This window comes from Chrysochloris asiatica, unplaced genomic scaffold (genome assembly GCF_000296735.1).
Source record: "Chrysochloris asiatica unplaced genomic scaffold, ChrAsi1.0 scaffold00001, whole genome shotgun sequence".
Classification (NCBI taxonomy): domain Eukaryota; kingdom Metazoa; phylum Chordata; class Mammalia; order Afrosoricida; family Chrysochloridae; genus Chrysochloris; species Chrysochloris asiatica.
The window spans coordinates 20,580,465-20,598,778 of NW_006408519.1; the positions used below are offsets into that span (position 1 = coordinate 20,580,465).

General features: G+C 39.7%; 1 pseudogene; it reads left to right on the top strand.

Annotated features, from left to right (window-relative positions):
• Positions 1 to 16,695: 16,695 nt before the first annotated feature.
• LOC102826787 lies at positions 16,696 to 17,934 on the top strand (annotated as a pseudogene).
• The last annotated feature ends 380 nt before the right edge of the window (positions 17,935 to 18,314 follow it).

An 18,314-nucleotide genomic window follows, 5' to 3' on the forward strand; every position in this document is an offset into this window, starting at 1 on the left:
TTAGGGTGGCAGTGGCTACCTGCTGTTGGGATCATCTCATCCTTCCTTAAGCCCATCTGCATCTCTGTATTAAATTTAGAAGCATGAGAAATAAAAAGCAACCCTCAAAATGTGAATGAGAAGGGAAGACAATGAGATGAACCACCTGGTGTAAACTGTGGCCACCCAAACACTGGCCAGTACAGCATTCCTGTTATTACCTTTCATCATAATGACCTCTGCTTTACCCACAGATGATAGGTTTTCTAAGAAGAGATTACACTTGAATTATCTTTTATATTATCCACATCACTTATCAAAATGCCTAATACTGTAAAAGAGGTTCAATGAATGAATTGGGGAGTAAATGAATAATGATATGCCTATTCAATGCAGTCCTGGATGGGAGAAGGTTTTCACATGAACTGTGTGTTCTTAGATGTCTCTCTGATTAGGATTCTTGAGGGAACACAGTCCTGACAACAGTGAACAAAGAGCGAAAATAAAGGATTCTGAGGAAGACAGCTTTGAACCAGAGATGTGTGAACCCAGAAGCATTTTGAGATTGGCATCGTGTCCTGAACTAGTTTTCAAAGGAATCGGACTTGGCCAAACCCAATGAGAATTTTTGCCAAGCACTTTTCCCCTTAATTTTTAAACCCATGTGTATTTTAAGGGAAATTCAATCCATATGTTTCTGATTCATTTACACTTAACTCATCAAAATGTTGTTTTGTAAGAGTTATTTGATGTCCCAGTCTTTTGAGTTCTTATGAAGAAATGCTTCCCCAACCCCTTAGAAATAAAAACCTCCTTTTGGCTAGTCACACACAAAAAATTGATCCCCAAAAGGTTCGAAGTCATTTCAAACCTCATGACTCACAAGGTTCCAATGACTCTTTAAAGGACCCGATGTGATTATCATCTGTAGAAATTTGACAGCTTTTGTTGGAGAGACACTAAGTTGCACAAGGATGATGGCCTGACCAGCAAAACATCAAGACAAAGATAATTAAAACCCCAAAATGGGAGAGCAGAGATATAAAGGTTGGTGAAGAAATGAAAAAAAGCTACAAATCAAATGCCAAAACCAGAGAGACAAAGGGATTAAATGAATCAATTTTCAGTGTAGAGAAGTTCAAAGATGAGGAAGGGAGTGGGGAAAATGCGTGCAAATATATGTCACAGAGCACATATATCAGAGCTTTCTGAATCCTGTTTTAGAAAACCAAATGCCTCGGCCATTTGGGAAGCAATTATAAGAATGTGTTACTAATTACTTAGATGTGCCTGTTTACTTGAGCAATACTAGTTCTTGTTATGGCCCTGCCAGCTTGCCTGCTTTACTTCTATCACCAAAGTTGGCACTGCTAATGCATGTTTCAATAGAGCCTTCATTTTTCTTTGCTCATATTCATTGCTGTACACATATGTATTCATTTATCAAAATATTGTTGTTAGGTGCCATTGAGTAAAATATTATTCTGCAAAATATCAAAGAAAAGTGGATATTTATAAACTTAGATGACTAGTGATAGGGACAAGTCACTGGTGTGGGGTGGTCATCACCCAGAACTCAAGACACTTTGCCTGTGAAATAAAATCAGATCAGAATCTCAGAGCTCAGTTTCTTTATTTGTAAAATACCTTATGCAGGATGTCATAAAAATGATAAAATTCAAGAAAACAGAAAGCATTCTGCATAGAAAAAGAGTGAAGAGCATGCCAGTAGAATGTTTAAGTATGAATGACGATCATGTGTGGGACTTAGTTCTTAGGACAATTGGTTTTCTAAATGCCAGAGAAAACTTTGATGTAGTTTTTTGCATTGTTGCTCTCAGAAGAAAGAAGGTCCGAGGGGAATAAATAAGAGACTCTTTCAAATCTCATGACCCACAAGATTCTAATCGAATTCAGCAACATAATCACATGGGTTTTCAAGTGAGAGAAAAGGTGGACACAACTACAGGAAACAACGGGTGTTGGGTTTTTTTGTTTTGTTTTGTTTTTTTCATTTTCTTTAATGTGCTTAAAACTTACAAGCAGAAAGAATGGAATCAGGGCCTAAAAACAAGCATAGACCCAGAAAAAGTGGCGCAAACCAAGCAGCATAAAGGAAGCCATGTTCAAGTTTTCAAAAGCCTGCTTCTAAAAACATCAAAGAGATTTAGCAGCTACCCTGACAGTATGAAAAACAAGGAAGAGAGGTCACTATTTGGAGAACATAGGTAATATCATCTGATGTCAGTCAGAAAACAGAATCATCCCATCATATTTGGACTGCGAACCACAAGGTCAGCAGTTCAAGCCTACCTGCTGCTCCTCAGAAACCCTGTATAGGGTCACTATGAGTTGAAGCTGACTTGAGAATACTTAACAACAACAACAGCAATTATGTGCGCTGGTGTGGTGCTGAAGGACAATGAACTGGACCCCAAGGTCAGTTTGAACCATAAGGTCAGAAATTCAAGCCCACCAGCTGCTCCTCGGAAACACTAGACAGGGTCATTATGAGTCGGAATTGACCTGGAAGCACTTAACAACAACTTAACACCAAGGTATCTGTCTTAAGGTGCCTTGGTGGTGTAGTTGGTTACTGGATGGATGCTAACCACCAGAGGCTCTAGAGGAGGAATTGGAGGCTTTCTGTTCCCCTGAAGGTTTCCAGTCTCAGAAACCTGACATAGGTCACCAAGAGTCAGCATCAACTCAGTGACATGCACCCATGAGGCGGCCATACAGCAGTAATAGTCATGCAGTTGCTTTCTAAGGGCCATACACCTCCTGTCCTAGAGAAATTACTGACAGAGCCTTTAGGAAAAGGAGTAGGCAATCATTGCTAGGCTGAGACAACGAAAGAATTGCATTAATGTATCTTATTTAAGCAAGACATTCATTCTGTGGTATCTTAAATTTACTTGATATGGCTTTTCTATCCAAAGTCTTCTTAATTCCCACCAAGTGATAGGGTGGAACCATGCAAATAAGGTATACAGGATTCTAAGGCTGGGATTGGTTAGTTTTGTTCTCCAGCTAGGTTTCAAAGGAGCCATCTCAGAAGCAGAGATGGAGATCCCAGGACCATCAAGAAGGAAGAGTATGAGTGACACATGAGATCCCTACCTAGAGAAACAGCCACTGCAGTGGAGACAGCAGAGGTGACTTCAGAGGTGACAGCATGAGGACTACAGAGGGTAATGGCAGAGATGCCAATAAGAGGCAACAACAGAGGACAAAAGCAGAGACAGTGGCATGGACAGACAGAACATCTTCAGACTCTAGGCATATGCACTGAGTAAAGATCTTGAAGAATGTGCCCTTTGGACATTCACAGATTGACTAAATGAGCTTTGTAACACATGCTTAAGCAGAACAGAGGCCGAAGGACATGTGGCTGAGAGGCCACAGACAACAGTGAGGCATGCCTGTTATATGACAAACAAGAGGCTAGAGAACTGCTGTGTCCTGGGTTGGTTTTGATCCTAAATTGTACCCTGTTCATTTTTCTAATAAACCCCATAATCATGAGTATTGTTATGAGTTCTGTGTGGTCATTGGAATGGATAGTTGTTATGAGTTCTGTGTGGCCATTGGAATGGATAATCAAACCCAGATCTGAAGCAGAGAGTGCTGTGGGAGAAATGGTTGGTACTAGAATGGGATATGGATTACATCTCAATGTTAAGAAAACAAAAATCCTCACCACTGGACCAATAAACAGCATTCTTATCAATGGAGAAGAGATTGAAGTTGTCAAGGACTTCATTCTTCTTGGATCAACTGTCAACACTCGTAGAAGCAGCAGTCAAGAGATCAGATGATGTATTGCATTGGGCAAATCTGCTGCACAGGAACTTTTTAAAGTACTGAAGAGCAGAGATGTCAGCTTGAGGACTAAGGTGGGCCTGACCCAAGCCATGGTATTTTCAATAACCTCATATGGATGCGAAAGCTGGACAGTGAATAAAGAAGATCATAGAAGAATTGATGCCTTTGACTTGTGGTGTTGGAGGAGAATACTGAAAGTGCTGTGGACGGCCAAAAGAACCAATAGATATGTTTTAGAAGAAGTACAACCAGAGTGCTCCTTGGAGGCCAAGATGGCTAAGCTTCGTCTCTCCTACTTTGGACACATTGTCCTGAGAGAACAGTCGCTGGAGAAGGATGTCCTGCTGGGTAAGGTGGAGGGTCAGAGAAAAAGAAGAAGACCCCCAACAAGATGGATCAGCCAGGTGGCATCATTGATGGCGTCAAGTGTGGCAGCGGTAGCGAGGTTGGCCCAGCATTGGACATTGTCTCGTTCTGCAGGGCATGGGGTCGCTATGACTCGGTTCCGACTCGATGGCACCTGACAACAGCAACAACAGGGTGGACATGTCTGACCTCCACTTCTTAGGAATCAGCTTTGGGTTCATTTTGAATTTGAGTGTCTTTTCCCCTTGTGAAGCCAGGGGAAGTCAAACATGCCTCCTGCATGGTTTTTGCACATTCAGAATTAAATATAATAAAACCTTAAAATTAGCTTAGACATATAAACACATTGTTGCTAGGGACCACTGAATCAATTCTAATCCATATCTACCCTTTGGACAACAGAAAGAGAGGGGCAATTTAGACATTGTCCAACTTTCACATGCAGATAAGGTCATTGAAAATATCAAGGCTTGAGTCAGGCACACTTTAGTCTTCAAAGTGATATCTTTGTTCTTTTACAATTTAAGTAGGTCTTATGCATCAGATGAACTACGTTCATCAAGTTGGAAAGTTGTGCACCAGAGTTGTGTCTTTTTACCAAACTTATTTAATGTGCATGCTGAGCAAATAATCCAAGAAACTGGGACTCTATGTGGTTGGTGGCATCAGGATTGGAGGAAGACTCATTAACAACCTGTGATGAGTCAATGACACAATCTTGCTTGCTAAAAGCAAAGTGAATTTAAAATACTTACTGATGAAGATCATAGACCACAGCCTTCAGTATGAACAGCACATCAAAGTAAAGAAAAGAAAAATCCTAACTACTAGTTCACCAAATAACATCATGATAAATTAGAAAAGATTGAAGTTGTCAAAGACTTCATTTTGTGTGAGTCCACATCAACGCTCATGATAACAGCAGTCAAGAAATTAAATAGTGTATTGCGTTAGGTAAATCTGCTGCTACAAAAGACTAGTTTAAAGTGTTCCAGAACAAAGATATCCATTTGAAGACTAAGTTGCACCTGGCCCAGATCCTGGAATTTTCAATAGTATGTGCATTTGAACAATGAATAGGGATGATGATGGAAGAAACAATGCATTTGAATTATGGTGCTGGAGAAGAATATTGAAAGTACCATGAACTGCAAGAAAGACAAACAAATTTATCTGGGAAGAAGTACAACCAAAAATGCTCCTTAGAACTCATGATGGAGTTCTAATTCTATGGAATTCTATAGTCTCTTATTCTATGGACATGTTGTCACGAGAGATTAGTCCCTGGAGAAGGATATTATGATTGGTAAAGTGGAGGGTCTGTGGAAAAGAGTTAAGACCACCAATAAGATGATTGACACTGTGGCAGCTACAATGGGCTTAAACATAGCAAAAATTGTACAGATTGAGTCATACCAGATAGTGTTTCATTCTGTTGCATATAGGGGGGTCACTGAACCAGAACTAACTCAATGGCACATAGCAACAACAACAGCAACTTCCGTGATCATTGATTGTGGGTCCAAGCAAAATGAAGTGCTAGACGGCTTTGATTTGTCTCCATTTATCATGATAGTATTTATTGGTCCAGTTGTGAAGATTTTCACTATCTTTACATTGAGATGCAATCCATACTGAAGACTGTAGTCTGATCTTCATCAGTATTTTAAGTCTTCTCCACTCTCAGCAAGCAAGATTGTGTTGTCTGCATATTGAAATTTGTTCCTGAGTCTCCCTCTAATCCTATACCACAGTCTTCTTCATATAATCCAGTTTAGGGGATTATTTTCCCAGCATAAGTTTTTGTTAGGTGTCATGGAGGCAGTACTGACTCGTAATGACCTTATGCACAGCAGAACAAAACGCTGCCCAGTCCTGGGCCAACCTCACAATTGTTGCCACACTTGAGCCCATTGATGCTGCAACTTTGCCAATTCATCTTGATGGGGGTCTTCCTCTTTTTCTCTGATCCTCCACCTTACCAAACATGATATCCTTCTCCAGTGACTGGTCCCTCCTGACAATATGTCTAAAATATGAGAGATGAAGTTTGTTCATCCTGGCCTCCAAGGAGCACTTTGGCTGACTTCTTCCAACACAGATTTGTTTGTTCTTTTGGCAGTCCATGGCACTTTCAATATTCTCTTCCAACACCATAACTCAAGCATCAACTCTTCTACGGTCTTCCCTATTCATTCCTATCCAGCTTTTGTATGCATATTAGGTTATTGAAAATATCATGGCTTGGGTCAGGTGCACTTTAGTCCTCAAGTTGACATCTTTACTCTTCAACACGTTAAAAAGATCTTGTGCAGTAGATTTGCCTAATGCAATACATCATTTGATTTCTTGGCTGCTGCTTCCATGAGTGTGGATGGTTGATCCTAGAAGAATGAAGTCCTTGACAACTTCAAACGTTTCTCCATTGATAAGAATGTTGTTTATTGGTCTAGTGGTGAGGATTTTTGCTTTCTTTACATTGAGATACAATCCATACTGAAGGCTGTGCTCTTTGATCTTCCTGAATAAGTATTTTAAGTCCTCTTCAGTTTCAACAAGCAAGGCTGTATTGTCTGCATATCACAGGTTATTAATAAGTCTTCTTTCAATCCTGATGCCACATTTTCTTCATAAAAACCAGCTTCATTGATTATTTGCTCAACATACAGGTTGAATAAGTATGGTGAAAGAATACAACCCTGTCACACAGCTTTTTAAATTGTAAACCATTTAATGTCCCCATGTTCTGTTAGAACAACTGCCTCTTTGTCCATGTACATATTCCTCCTGAGCACAATTAAGTGTTCTGGAATATTCATACTTTGCAATGTTGTCCATAGTTTGTCATGATCCACACAATCGAATGCCTTTGTATAGTCTATGGACAGGTAATCATCTTTCTGGTATTCTCTGCTTTCAGAGACATCAGTAATGGTATCCCTCATTTCATGTCCTCTTTTGAATCTGGCTTGAACTTTTGGAAGTTCTCAGTCAATGTATGCTTACAGCCATTTCTGTATTACCGTTAGTAAAACTTTACTCACAAGGGATATCAAAGATATTGTCCAATGATTTCTGCATTCCCTTGGGTCAGCTCTCTTTGGAGTAGGAACAAATATGGATCTCTTACTTTCAGTTGGCCAGAAAGTTGACTTCCAAATTTCTTGATGAGTGAGTGCCTCCAGTGCCACCTCACTTTCTTGAAACATTTGAATTTGTATTCCATCAATTCCCAGTGCCTTGTCTTTGCCAATTCCTTCAATGCATCTTGGACTTCATCCTTAATTATTATTGGCTCTTGATCATGTGCTACCTCTTGAAACGGTTGAACATCAATCATTTCTTTTTGATGCAATGACTTTGTATATTCCTTCTATTTTTTTTTAATGCTTTTTGCGTCATTCAATAATTTGCCCAGAGAATCCTTCAATAATGAAAGCCGAGGCTTGAATTTTTACTTCAGTTCCACAACTTGAGAAATGCTGAGCGTGTTCTTCCCTTTTGGTTTTCTGACTCCTGATCTTTGCACATTTCATTGTAATTTTTTACTTTATCTTCTCGAGCTAACCTTTGAAATTTTATGTTCAGCTCTTGTACCTCCTCATTTCTTCCATTTGCTTTAGAATCTCTACACTGAAGAGCAAGTTTCAGTGTCTCTTCTGACACCCATTTTGACCTTTTCCTTCTTTTCTGTCTTCTTAATGACTTTTTGCTTTCTTCATGTATGATGTTCTTGATATCATCCCACAACTCTTCTGGTTTTTGGTCTTTAGTGTCTAATGTATCAAATCCATTCTTCAGATAATCTCTGAATTCAGGTGAGATATATTTAAGGTCACATTTTGGATCTTGTGGACTTGTTTTCATTTTCTTCAGCTTCATTCTGAGCTTGCATATGAGCAACTGATGGTCTGTTCCATAGTTTGCCCCTGTCCTTGTTTTGGCAGATGATATGGAGCTTTTCCACTGTCTCTTTCCACAGATGTAGTCAATTTGATTTCTATGTGTTCCATCTGGTGAGGCCCATATGTATAATCATCTCTTATGCTGTCAAAAAAGTTATTTGAAATGAACAATCATTGGTTTTGCAGAATTCTATCATGTGATCTCCAGCATCATTTCTATCACCAAGGCCATATTTTCCAACTACTGATCCTTCCATTGCTCCCAACCTTTGCATTCCAATCACCAGTAATGATCAATATATCTTGATTGCATGTTTGATCAATTTCAGATTGAAGACGTTGGTAGAATTCTTCTATTTCATCCTCACTGGCTTTAGTGGTTGTTGAATAAATTTGAATAATAGTAGTATTAACTGGTCTTCCAGTTATTATCCAGATATTATCCTATCACAGACAGCATTGTACCTCATGACTGAAGACTTATTCTGAAAAAGCTACAGGAAACTTTTTTACATAAGTATATTTAATTCTCACACCAAAAAGGACATGGTGGTGATGGAGCCAAGTCTTTAAATCTTTACCAGAGCAGAAAACCTCATCTCTCTCCCCGTGAAACAGCTGGTAATTTCAAACTACTAACCCAGAGGTTAGTGGCCCAATTCATAAACACTATGCTACCAGTGCGCCTTAAAAATGACATAGACACAGTCATTTTTCCTATTTTACACATGAGAAAATGAACTGAGACATCACACACAGCTGACAAGCAACTGAGTTGGGCTTTGAACCCAGGATGTCTGAACAAGAGAGCATGCCTTCTTAATCGCTACAGCAAAACTGGAATGTAGAATTCATTAATGTTGCATTAGGCATTGAGAGCGATTAAAATAGTCACTCAAAGCTCTACAGCCAGAGAGTGGCAAAGCAAAAATTTGAACTCAGTTTTGTCCCATATCAAAGGCCAAGTTCTTTCAGGTACTCTAGTGCTAGGGAAACAGAGTTTATGATCAAAAACTCTCCCCCTTTTTACTATGGGCCCCTTTAGTAGAGATCACTACAGTAATCAATCAGCAGTGGATAACGCTACTCTGCCAGACTTGCATTTTTCCTCTGGCTCCTAGTCTACAGACACCAAACATGCTGTTAATCTTTGGGATTTATGGACGAGGCAGTTCCAGGTAGTTCTGGGAGCCTTTGCAGCAAGTTCCATCAGAGACTCATACAGCATCATTCCCCTGACTGAGAAAGACTCCAAGGGTTTGCTACTGTTCTGAGGCATCATTCCCTTTCTTCAGGTTTGTTTGGAACATTAATCTTCCAGCACTTTCCCATTTAGACAGTCACAGATACCTCTTTCATTGGGTCACCATAGAGATAATATTTTCATCCATAAAAACAATGTGCGGCCCACATTTCTAGTATTAAATGTGTTACCTTTCAAGGAATGTTCTGCCTGTAGTTGTCTCTCAAATGCCTTTCCTTTCACATTAGAAGAGAGAAATAAATACGGTAAGTCATTACTTTGGAACTTTTATAATAGTCATCTTTCTTGGTATCTGATGAACTGTTGAACAGGAATGTTAAAGTATTTTTCGAATTAAAAAATAATTTCTACTAGGCTCCAGAGGATAATGCACTGGACTGCAAGGTCAGTTTGAATCAAAAGGTTGGCAATTCAGATTCACCAGCTGCTCCCTGGAAGCCCTATGCGGGTTGGCTATATTATTATTAAGTGTCAGAACTGACACGATGGCACTTAATAACAACAACATGCTATATTGACACACAAACCTCCTTATTGAATATGGGAGTATTGTGGGCGATCACGCTTTTTATGTTTTTGTTGTTAAGTGCCAGAGAGTCAGTTCTGACTCACAGCTACCCTATGTCCAATAGAACAAAACAGGGCCTGGTCCTGAACCAACCTTACTGTTAGTGTGAGTCCATCATTACAGCCACTGAGTCACTCTGTCTCATTGAGGGTCTTTCTCTCTTTTGTTAACCCTCTACCTACCAAGCATGATGTCCTTTTCAAGGGCTTGATCCCTCCTAATGACATGTCGAAAAACACAAGAGGAAGTCTTACCATCCTCACTACCAAAGAGCTTTCTGGCTGCTTGAAAACTTCTTTGAAAACAGATTTGTTTATTATTTAGGAAATTCATGTTATGTTTAATATTCTTCACCCATGTAATAATTCAAAGGCATCAAAATTTTCTGCTCTTCCTTATTCATTGTCCCCCTTTCACATGCATATGAGACCACTGAAAATACCATGGTGTGGTGCCATGCACTGCTTCATATGTCTCTTCTAGCCATAGTGTTTGTAACTCTCACCTTTCCTGAGGGGTATGGGTAAGAGAAGGTGAGGGAATGAGCTGATGGATCTATAAATCAGTAGTGAATGATTATTAACAAGGTTAATTTGGAAAACCTGATGCAAGTTTAAAATGATTCATCTTAAGAGCAGAGGTAGGAGACTCTCAGTATCAACAAGGAAGAGCCAGGAATGGAGCACATTCTTTGGAACCCCAAATCCCTGCACATTGAACCTCCTCTACCTAGGGACAGATCTGTAACATTAGAGAAGCAGCAGAGGAGCAATAGTAGCAGCATCAAAAGCCAGAGCACAAGATGGAGCAGCAGACATCCCTGCACATGAAGCAAGTCAATTCACTGACTTTGGGCAGGAGACTTGCTTACAGGCATTTAATTGAGGGAGCTACACTTGCTGAGTGCCTGCTGGCTGAGTTTGATGGTGAAATAGCGTATCCCGGGAGCATTTATCAGCAGCCCCAGAGCTTTGTAACAATGCTGGTATAGGGCAGCAGGCAGACCAAGAGGCCAAGGACCAGAGAGACCTGCCTATGGTTACAGTAGAGGAGAGACTGTCTTGATTGGAAGAAATGCGTCATGAACATTTCTGGCTTTGAATTATATAATCTGTTAACTTCCCTAATAATAAACCTCGTAATTGTGTGTATGGTTTCTGAATTCCCAATGTCCATTATAATGAATTATTGAACCTAGCTGAGCAGAGTGTGCCATGGTTGGTGCCATTTTTACACGTGACTTGGGTCACACAGAACTTAGTCTTCAAAGTCACATTTTTGCATTTTAACACTTTAAACAGGTTTTCTTTGGCAGATTTGTGCAATGCAATACACCATATTTGACTACCACTTCCATTGGTGTTGATTATGGATCCAAGTAAAATTAAACTCTTGACAACTTCAATCTTTCCTTTCCTCATCATGATGCTGCATATTGGTCCAGTTATGAGGATTTTTGTTTTCTTTATGTTGAGGTGTAATCTACACTAAAGACTGTGGTCTTTGATATTCATTTGTATAATATGCTTTTATAATAAGCGGTTCTCAAGACACATTAAATACATTCAAGGTGTCACCACAGCCAAAGAGACAGGAAGAAGTTCAACAGTACCTCTGAATCCACAGAACTGGGAAAATAGCAGCGGTGAACAAACCACTGTGCTTTAGATTTATGTTTCTCAGGAAAAAAAAAAAAAACAAGGAAGAGAATAAAAGAGTAAGGATTGGACTTCCGGCAAGATGGCAGACTAAGCAGACATTCTACAGAGACAATCTATAACAAAGATGCAGGAGACCTAATGAAACAGACTCAGAGGGCAATCTTGGAAGCCTGGTATTTAGAGACAAGGTCAGAGTAGTGGACTGAATGGATACCTACTGGGAGGAGAAGCTGAGCAGGAGCGGTGAAACAAAGGGACTGACTGGTGAATGGACTACTGACCAGAAACAGCATGGCCATCTTGAACTTTTGCAAGCAGCTTTGTAGAAACAGACAAATGGTGGTTGATGGAGAAGATTCATATGAGCTATGTAAAAGATACAGTTACTTTCTGTTCCTCACACTCCCTGCATAACAGAGGTGAAGCCAGACCCATCCTCACCTAACCCCAGTGCAGACCCTGCTCCCTGGGAGTTCAGAGCTGAACAGTTTGAGCCAGTGTTAGCCCACTGCACCTCGTTGGGTCTACTCCAGTTCTACAGAACCCACAGAACCTGCAGGTCAGAATTAGACCAGAAGGAAACTTTATAATCAGCCACCCTTCCTCTAGCTGCCTTCTGGTCTGACAAACACTGAAACTAGCAACCTAAAGGGAATCCACAAACTACATCCAAATTGAGTGCTGAACATAGATTTCTTGTTGTTGCTGTTAAGTGCTGTAGAGTCCATTCTGACTCATAGGGATCCTGTATAGGGTTTCTGAGGAGCAGCTGGTGAGCTTGAACCACCGATCTTGCAATTCAAACGGCTTTGCAGTTTGGCGCATTAACCCACAGAACCACACCTCTACCACCTTGCAATTCAAACCCACCAATCATGCCTCTGAAACCCTATACTTGGTCACTATGAGTTGGAACCAATTTGGCAGCACTTAACAACCGCAGCAATAATGCTTATAACAACACCATCTAGGACTGAGCACTCAGCCATCACATCTCTCCTCCACACAAATCATGAGTTCCTTGGCTAGCAGAGGCCAACAAATGCACATGCTTGTTTGTTTACTTTTCCTCTCATTTTTATGTCGTTATTGTTTGTTTATTCTTTCTTCTCTTTTTGTTTGTTTATTCTTTCTTCTCTCCCCCTCTTTCATTTCCCTTGATTTTTATCTTTTCTACCTCCATTTTTGTTTTTCCTTCTTGTTTCTCATGTCTTCTTTTCTTCCTCCTATTTTTTCTTTATTTTTCTATTATTTCTCTTTTTATATGCCCTCTCTCTGTTTCCTTATTGTCTTGCTCTCTTCCTTTTATTTTCTCTTTTAATTTTTCATTGATCTCTTTTCTCTTTAGTTCTCATATTCATTTTTGCTTTTGTTATCCATTTCAATTTCTTTTTTTCTCGTTTATTATAATCTATTTTGCTGTTTTTTGCTTGTTCAATTGTTCTATTTTATTTTCCTGTGTGTGTTTTCTCCTCTTGCCCCACCAAAATGGAGCAGCACTAGGCCCATAAAGCCCAACCACAAACTAGACAAGAGTCACTTAGAGTTTCTGTACCACCTGATCAATGATAGACGCCAGCCAGTGCCAGCCTAACCCAACCTAAACTGAGCTGCACAAATGGTAAACAAAAAACAAAACAGTGCACATGCTTTCATTCTCTCAGCACACCCACCAGGAGACTGTTGATGACAGCCTAATAACACACCAAGATATGATCATCAGTGAAATACAAATACAATAACACCACAACATATGATTTCATTCACATAAGGAAGAACAGAGAGTAGCTCAAACAAATGACCAACATGCAGAGTGAGAAAACATTTCTGAGCAAAAAGAGGTACTAGAACTGCCTGAGAAAGAATTCAAAAGAATAATATGTAGGAGCCTTCAGCAGAGTAACAGAATGATAGAGGAAAGCAAGAACAACACAGAAAAAAACATCAGAAAATTTTAGGAAAACACTGTAAGCATAAATAAACAAAATAAAAGCAAATATTGAAACAATAAAAAACCTGTAAACAGAAGTCCAAAAGATTAAAATTAAGATCCTAGAAATGAACATTGCACTGAAAGGACAAAGGAGTAGCTCTAAATCAATGGAAACACAGATTAGTGACCTTGAAGATAAATCTCTCAATACTAGCAAGCTAGAACAATTAGGAAACCATAAGAAGAAATCCTGAGGTTTATGTGTGACACCCTGAAGAAGAATAACTTACATGTGATTAGAATTCCAGAACAAGAGGCAAAAACAAAAAAATGCAGAGAAAAAGATCAAAAGGTTGCTTGAAGAAAAATTCCCTAATATTATGAAAGATGAAAAATAACCATTCAAGAAGTTGAACAAACATCAGACAGAATAGACTCAAAAGAAAATTTCCAAGACATACCATAATAAAACTTTTTAAAATCAAAGACAAGGAAAGAATTCTGATAGCACTTTGGGAAAAACAAAAAATTACCTATAGAGGAGAACCAATAAGACTAAGCTCTGATTTCTCAGCAGATGCCATGCACACATGAAGTTTTCTGGGAAGGCAATGGTATGACATACAAAACTCTGAAAGAAAAAACTTTCCAACCAAGAATCATACACCCAGCAAATCTATCCCTCAAATGCTGTTGTTGTTAAATGCCATTGAATCAGTTCTGACTTGTAGCGACCCTGTGTAAGGTTTCTGAGGAGCAGTTGGTGGGTTTGAACTGTTGACTTTGTGGTTCGCAGTTCAATGCTTTTCTTACAGCACCATACCAGGAGTCCATCCTTCAAATACAAGAGTGAAATAAGGACATTTTCGGCTAAGCAGGAGAATTTGTAATAACAAGCCCAACATTATGAAAGGGTGTTCTTTGAATTGGGGACCAGAAACAGCAGATGACAATGTGAGATTAACATACATGACAACATCACCCAGAACGCAATACAGATATAGAAGCACCAAAAGTTAAGCATGGATTATATGACAAAAAAACATGGCATCAGGATTTGAGGAAGACTTATTAACAACCTTTAGACTTATTATATTCAGATAATATAATCTTGTTTGCTGAAAGGGAAGAAGACTTAAAATACTTACTGATGAAGATCAAAGACCACAGCTTTCGGTAAGGGTTGCACCTATATGTAAAGAAAACAAAAATCTTTGCCACTGGACCAATAAACAACATGCATATAAATGGAGAAAATATTGAAGTTGTGAAAGACTTCATTTTTCTTAGATCAACCATAAACACTCATGGAAGCACCAGTCAATAAATCAAACAATGTATTGCATTGGACAAATCTGCTACACAAGACCTCTGTAAAGTGTCAAAGAGCACAAATGTTTCTTTGAGGATTAAGGTTCACCTAACTCAAGCCATGGTATTTTCAATAACTTCATATGTGTGAAAAAGTTGGACAGTAAATAAAGAAAGCCTTAGAAAAATTGATGCATTTGAGCTATACTGTTGGAGGAGAATATTGAAAGTACCATGGACTGCAAAAAGAATAAATAGATCTGTGTTGGAAGAAACACAGCCAGAGTGCTCCTTGGAAGCCAGGATGGCTAGACTTTGTCTCTTATACTTCAGACATATTGTCAAGAGGGACCAGTCATCGGAGAATGATATCATGTTTGGTAAAGTGAATGGAAAGGGGAAAAAGAGGAAGACCCCAGCAAGATGGATTGGCACAGTGGAAGTATCAATGGGCTCAAACATAGCAATGATTATGAGGTTGGCCCATGACCCAGAAGTGCTTCATTCTGTTGTGCATAGGGTCACTATGAGTCTTACCGACTCAATGGCACCTAATAACAAAACAAAGTTAAACAATTCTACAAGAATGGAAATAGGGGACCAGAGATATCAATTTATAATGAAGTCAGCTTCAAAGCAAAAAGAGGGAATAGAGTAGATACAGACCCTCCAAATGGTGAAGAAGTTAAATAGATTTTGAGATAAAATGGGAGAAAATTACTAGAGAATAATATCAAAGGAAAAAAAAACACACCTTCTAATCAAAATTAAAAAGAGGAAAATCATAAAAGATTTATAAAACATTAATATAATAGCAATGAGGAAAATAAAAAGAAAGCCCACAAAAAAAATGAACTAAATTCAGAAATATATATGGAGCAAAGAAACTAGCAACATCACAAATAAAACACATAGTGAAATGACAGCAATCGATTCATACCTGTCAATAATTACACTGATTGTGAATGGATTAAATACACTTGTGAAGAAACAGAAAGTAACAGAATGGAGAAGAAAACAATATGTTCTATGGTGTTCAGTACTGTGGATAAAATAATAATAAAATCTGTTTCTTTTTGCCTTTATGGAGCTTATACTCTAGTAGAAAAGACACATGACAAAGAAAAACATATAGAATACAACTGCTCTGAATAAAAACTAAAACCAGGAAAAGCCATATTTATAACACACCAGGTTGTAACAATTCAATCAGTGATGAAATAAATTTAAAGGAATCTAGCAAAATGGAAGCAAATAGATGGAACAGATATATCAGTTATTTCACATATGAACATACATATTTTCTTACTAAGATTTTGCTGCAGTCGTCTGATTACATTATATAGGCTTAAGACATAACAAGTATTACTTACTCTGCATGCTATGTGAATAGTACCGCAAGCGATTGAAGTAAAGCAGTCTGTGCTGCCACCACTGCCATCTCTGCCACCTTCCATCTCTTCTCTCAGCACCACAGGCACTGTCTCTGCTAGCTGGCCAGCAAGTCAACAGTCAAGAAGCAGAACACAGAGACCCAGCAGAAATCCACAAGCATGGTCTATCAGGCCCATCATGTGAGCAGGAATAAGAGAGGGCTGGCAGTTGGAACAAGGGTTGGATTCTGAGGAGCTCTGGTACTGTAGTAGTTACAAGTTGGGTTGTTAATCTCAAGGTCAATAGCTCAAAACTACCAGCTGTTCTGAGGGGAAAAGATGAGGCTTTCTACTCCCGCAAAGATTTACAGCCTCAGACACCCTATACTAGGTCTATGTGAATCCAAACTGACTCTACAGCACATCACCACCACCACCATTGTGTGGCTCTCAGGTCTCTCCAGGGCAGGGAAAAGTAGCAACATAAGTTTTGCGCTGGAGTCTCCCATGCCATCCCTTGGGGACAGAGAAGAAAATATCTTCTGGCTTGCTGAGGGGGCCAAGCTGTTTGCAGACACTGGTCTGGTTTGCATCACCAATTTAATTTCTCTTTCACAAGGGATTATGAGAACGTTTGTAAAATCCATGAATCAGCAGGACTATCTTTCGTTGAAATATTTGTAGATGCACCTCTAATTGTTGAAGAATAGTTGTGAAAGGCCTCTACGAAAGGGCCTGAGCTGGGGAGATTCAAGGTTTGACTGGTATTGATTCACATTATGAGAAACCTGGAACTCCTTAGCATGTGCTTAAAACCAGTCTGTCTTCAGTGAGTGGCTGTGTTCAGCACGTAGTGGAGCTTTTGCAGGAACAGAACATTGTACCCCATACTACAAAGAACTGTTCATGTCAGAAAACAAACTTGATCAAGTTGGAGCTAAGGCTGAGAGTGTCCCTTCATTATCCATTACTAAGCTGGATCTCCAGTGGGTCCAAGTTTGAGTGAAGGCTGGGCCACTCTCCTAAAAAGTGTCATATGGTTGGAGCACTTGCAGGGTCTACACTTTGATTCCAGATGATGGAATGATCAGCATGAACATGTGACTGTACTTCCCACTCTGTGGATGATAAGAGGTACCTGGTGGGTGCAGGGCATTTGCTCTGGTGCACAGTGGACAAAGAGTGACTACTAATGAAACCCTAAATTCTATGAACATAGAAAAGAAGAGCTTTGCTCTCATGTGTAGGGGACAACATATAAAAAACACCCCTATACCAAAATAGTGATGGAAAACAGTGATTGGCTAGTTGAAGACTTTCATATGCATGAGAAAATAAGGTGGAAGGATGAGCTGTACCAATACTGCCTGATGCCTCTAGAACTCAAGCAGAAATACAAAGAAGTGAATGCTGATACGTTGTTCAAATTCCATTTGTGCAATCCTGTCCACAATGTCCATGCTCTGTTGATACAGGACACCCACCACTGGCTCCTGGAGAGGGTCTACAAGCAACCAATCCTCTTACTACACCCTCTGGGTGTCTGGGCCAAGGATGATGATGTGCCCCTGGACTGGCAGATGAAGCAGCATGCAGCTGTGCTTGAGGAAGGCATCCTGGATCCGAAGTTAACCATCGTTGCTATCTTCCCATCTCCCATATTATATGTTGGCTCCACAGAGGTCCAGTGGTACTACAGGGGCCAACTTCTACATTGTGGGCCAGGAGCCTATAGGAACTCAATAATGAGACAAAGAAGAACCTAACCTATAAGAGCTCACTCTTGACTGTGGCTCACAGCCTTGTTTTTGTTGTGAAGTGCCATTGAGTCAGTTCTGACCCATAGCAACCCCTGTATAGGGTTTCTGAGGAGCAGCTGGTAAGCCTTGTTATTATTGTTAGGTGCCATCGAGTCAGTATAGACCCATAGCGACCTTATGCACAGCAGAACGAAACACTGCCCCATCCTGGGACAACCTCACTACTGTTGCCACACTTGAGTCCATCAATGTTGCCACTTGGCCAATCCATCTCATTGGGGGTCTTTCTCTTTTTTTCTGACCCTCCACCTTACCAAACATGATATCCCTCTCCAGTGACTGGTCCCTCCTGACAATATGTCCGAA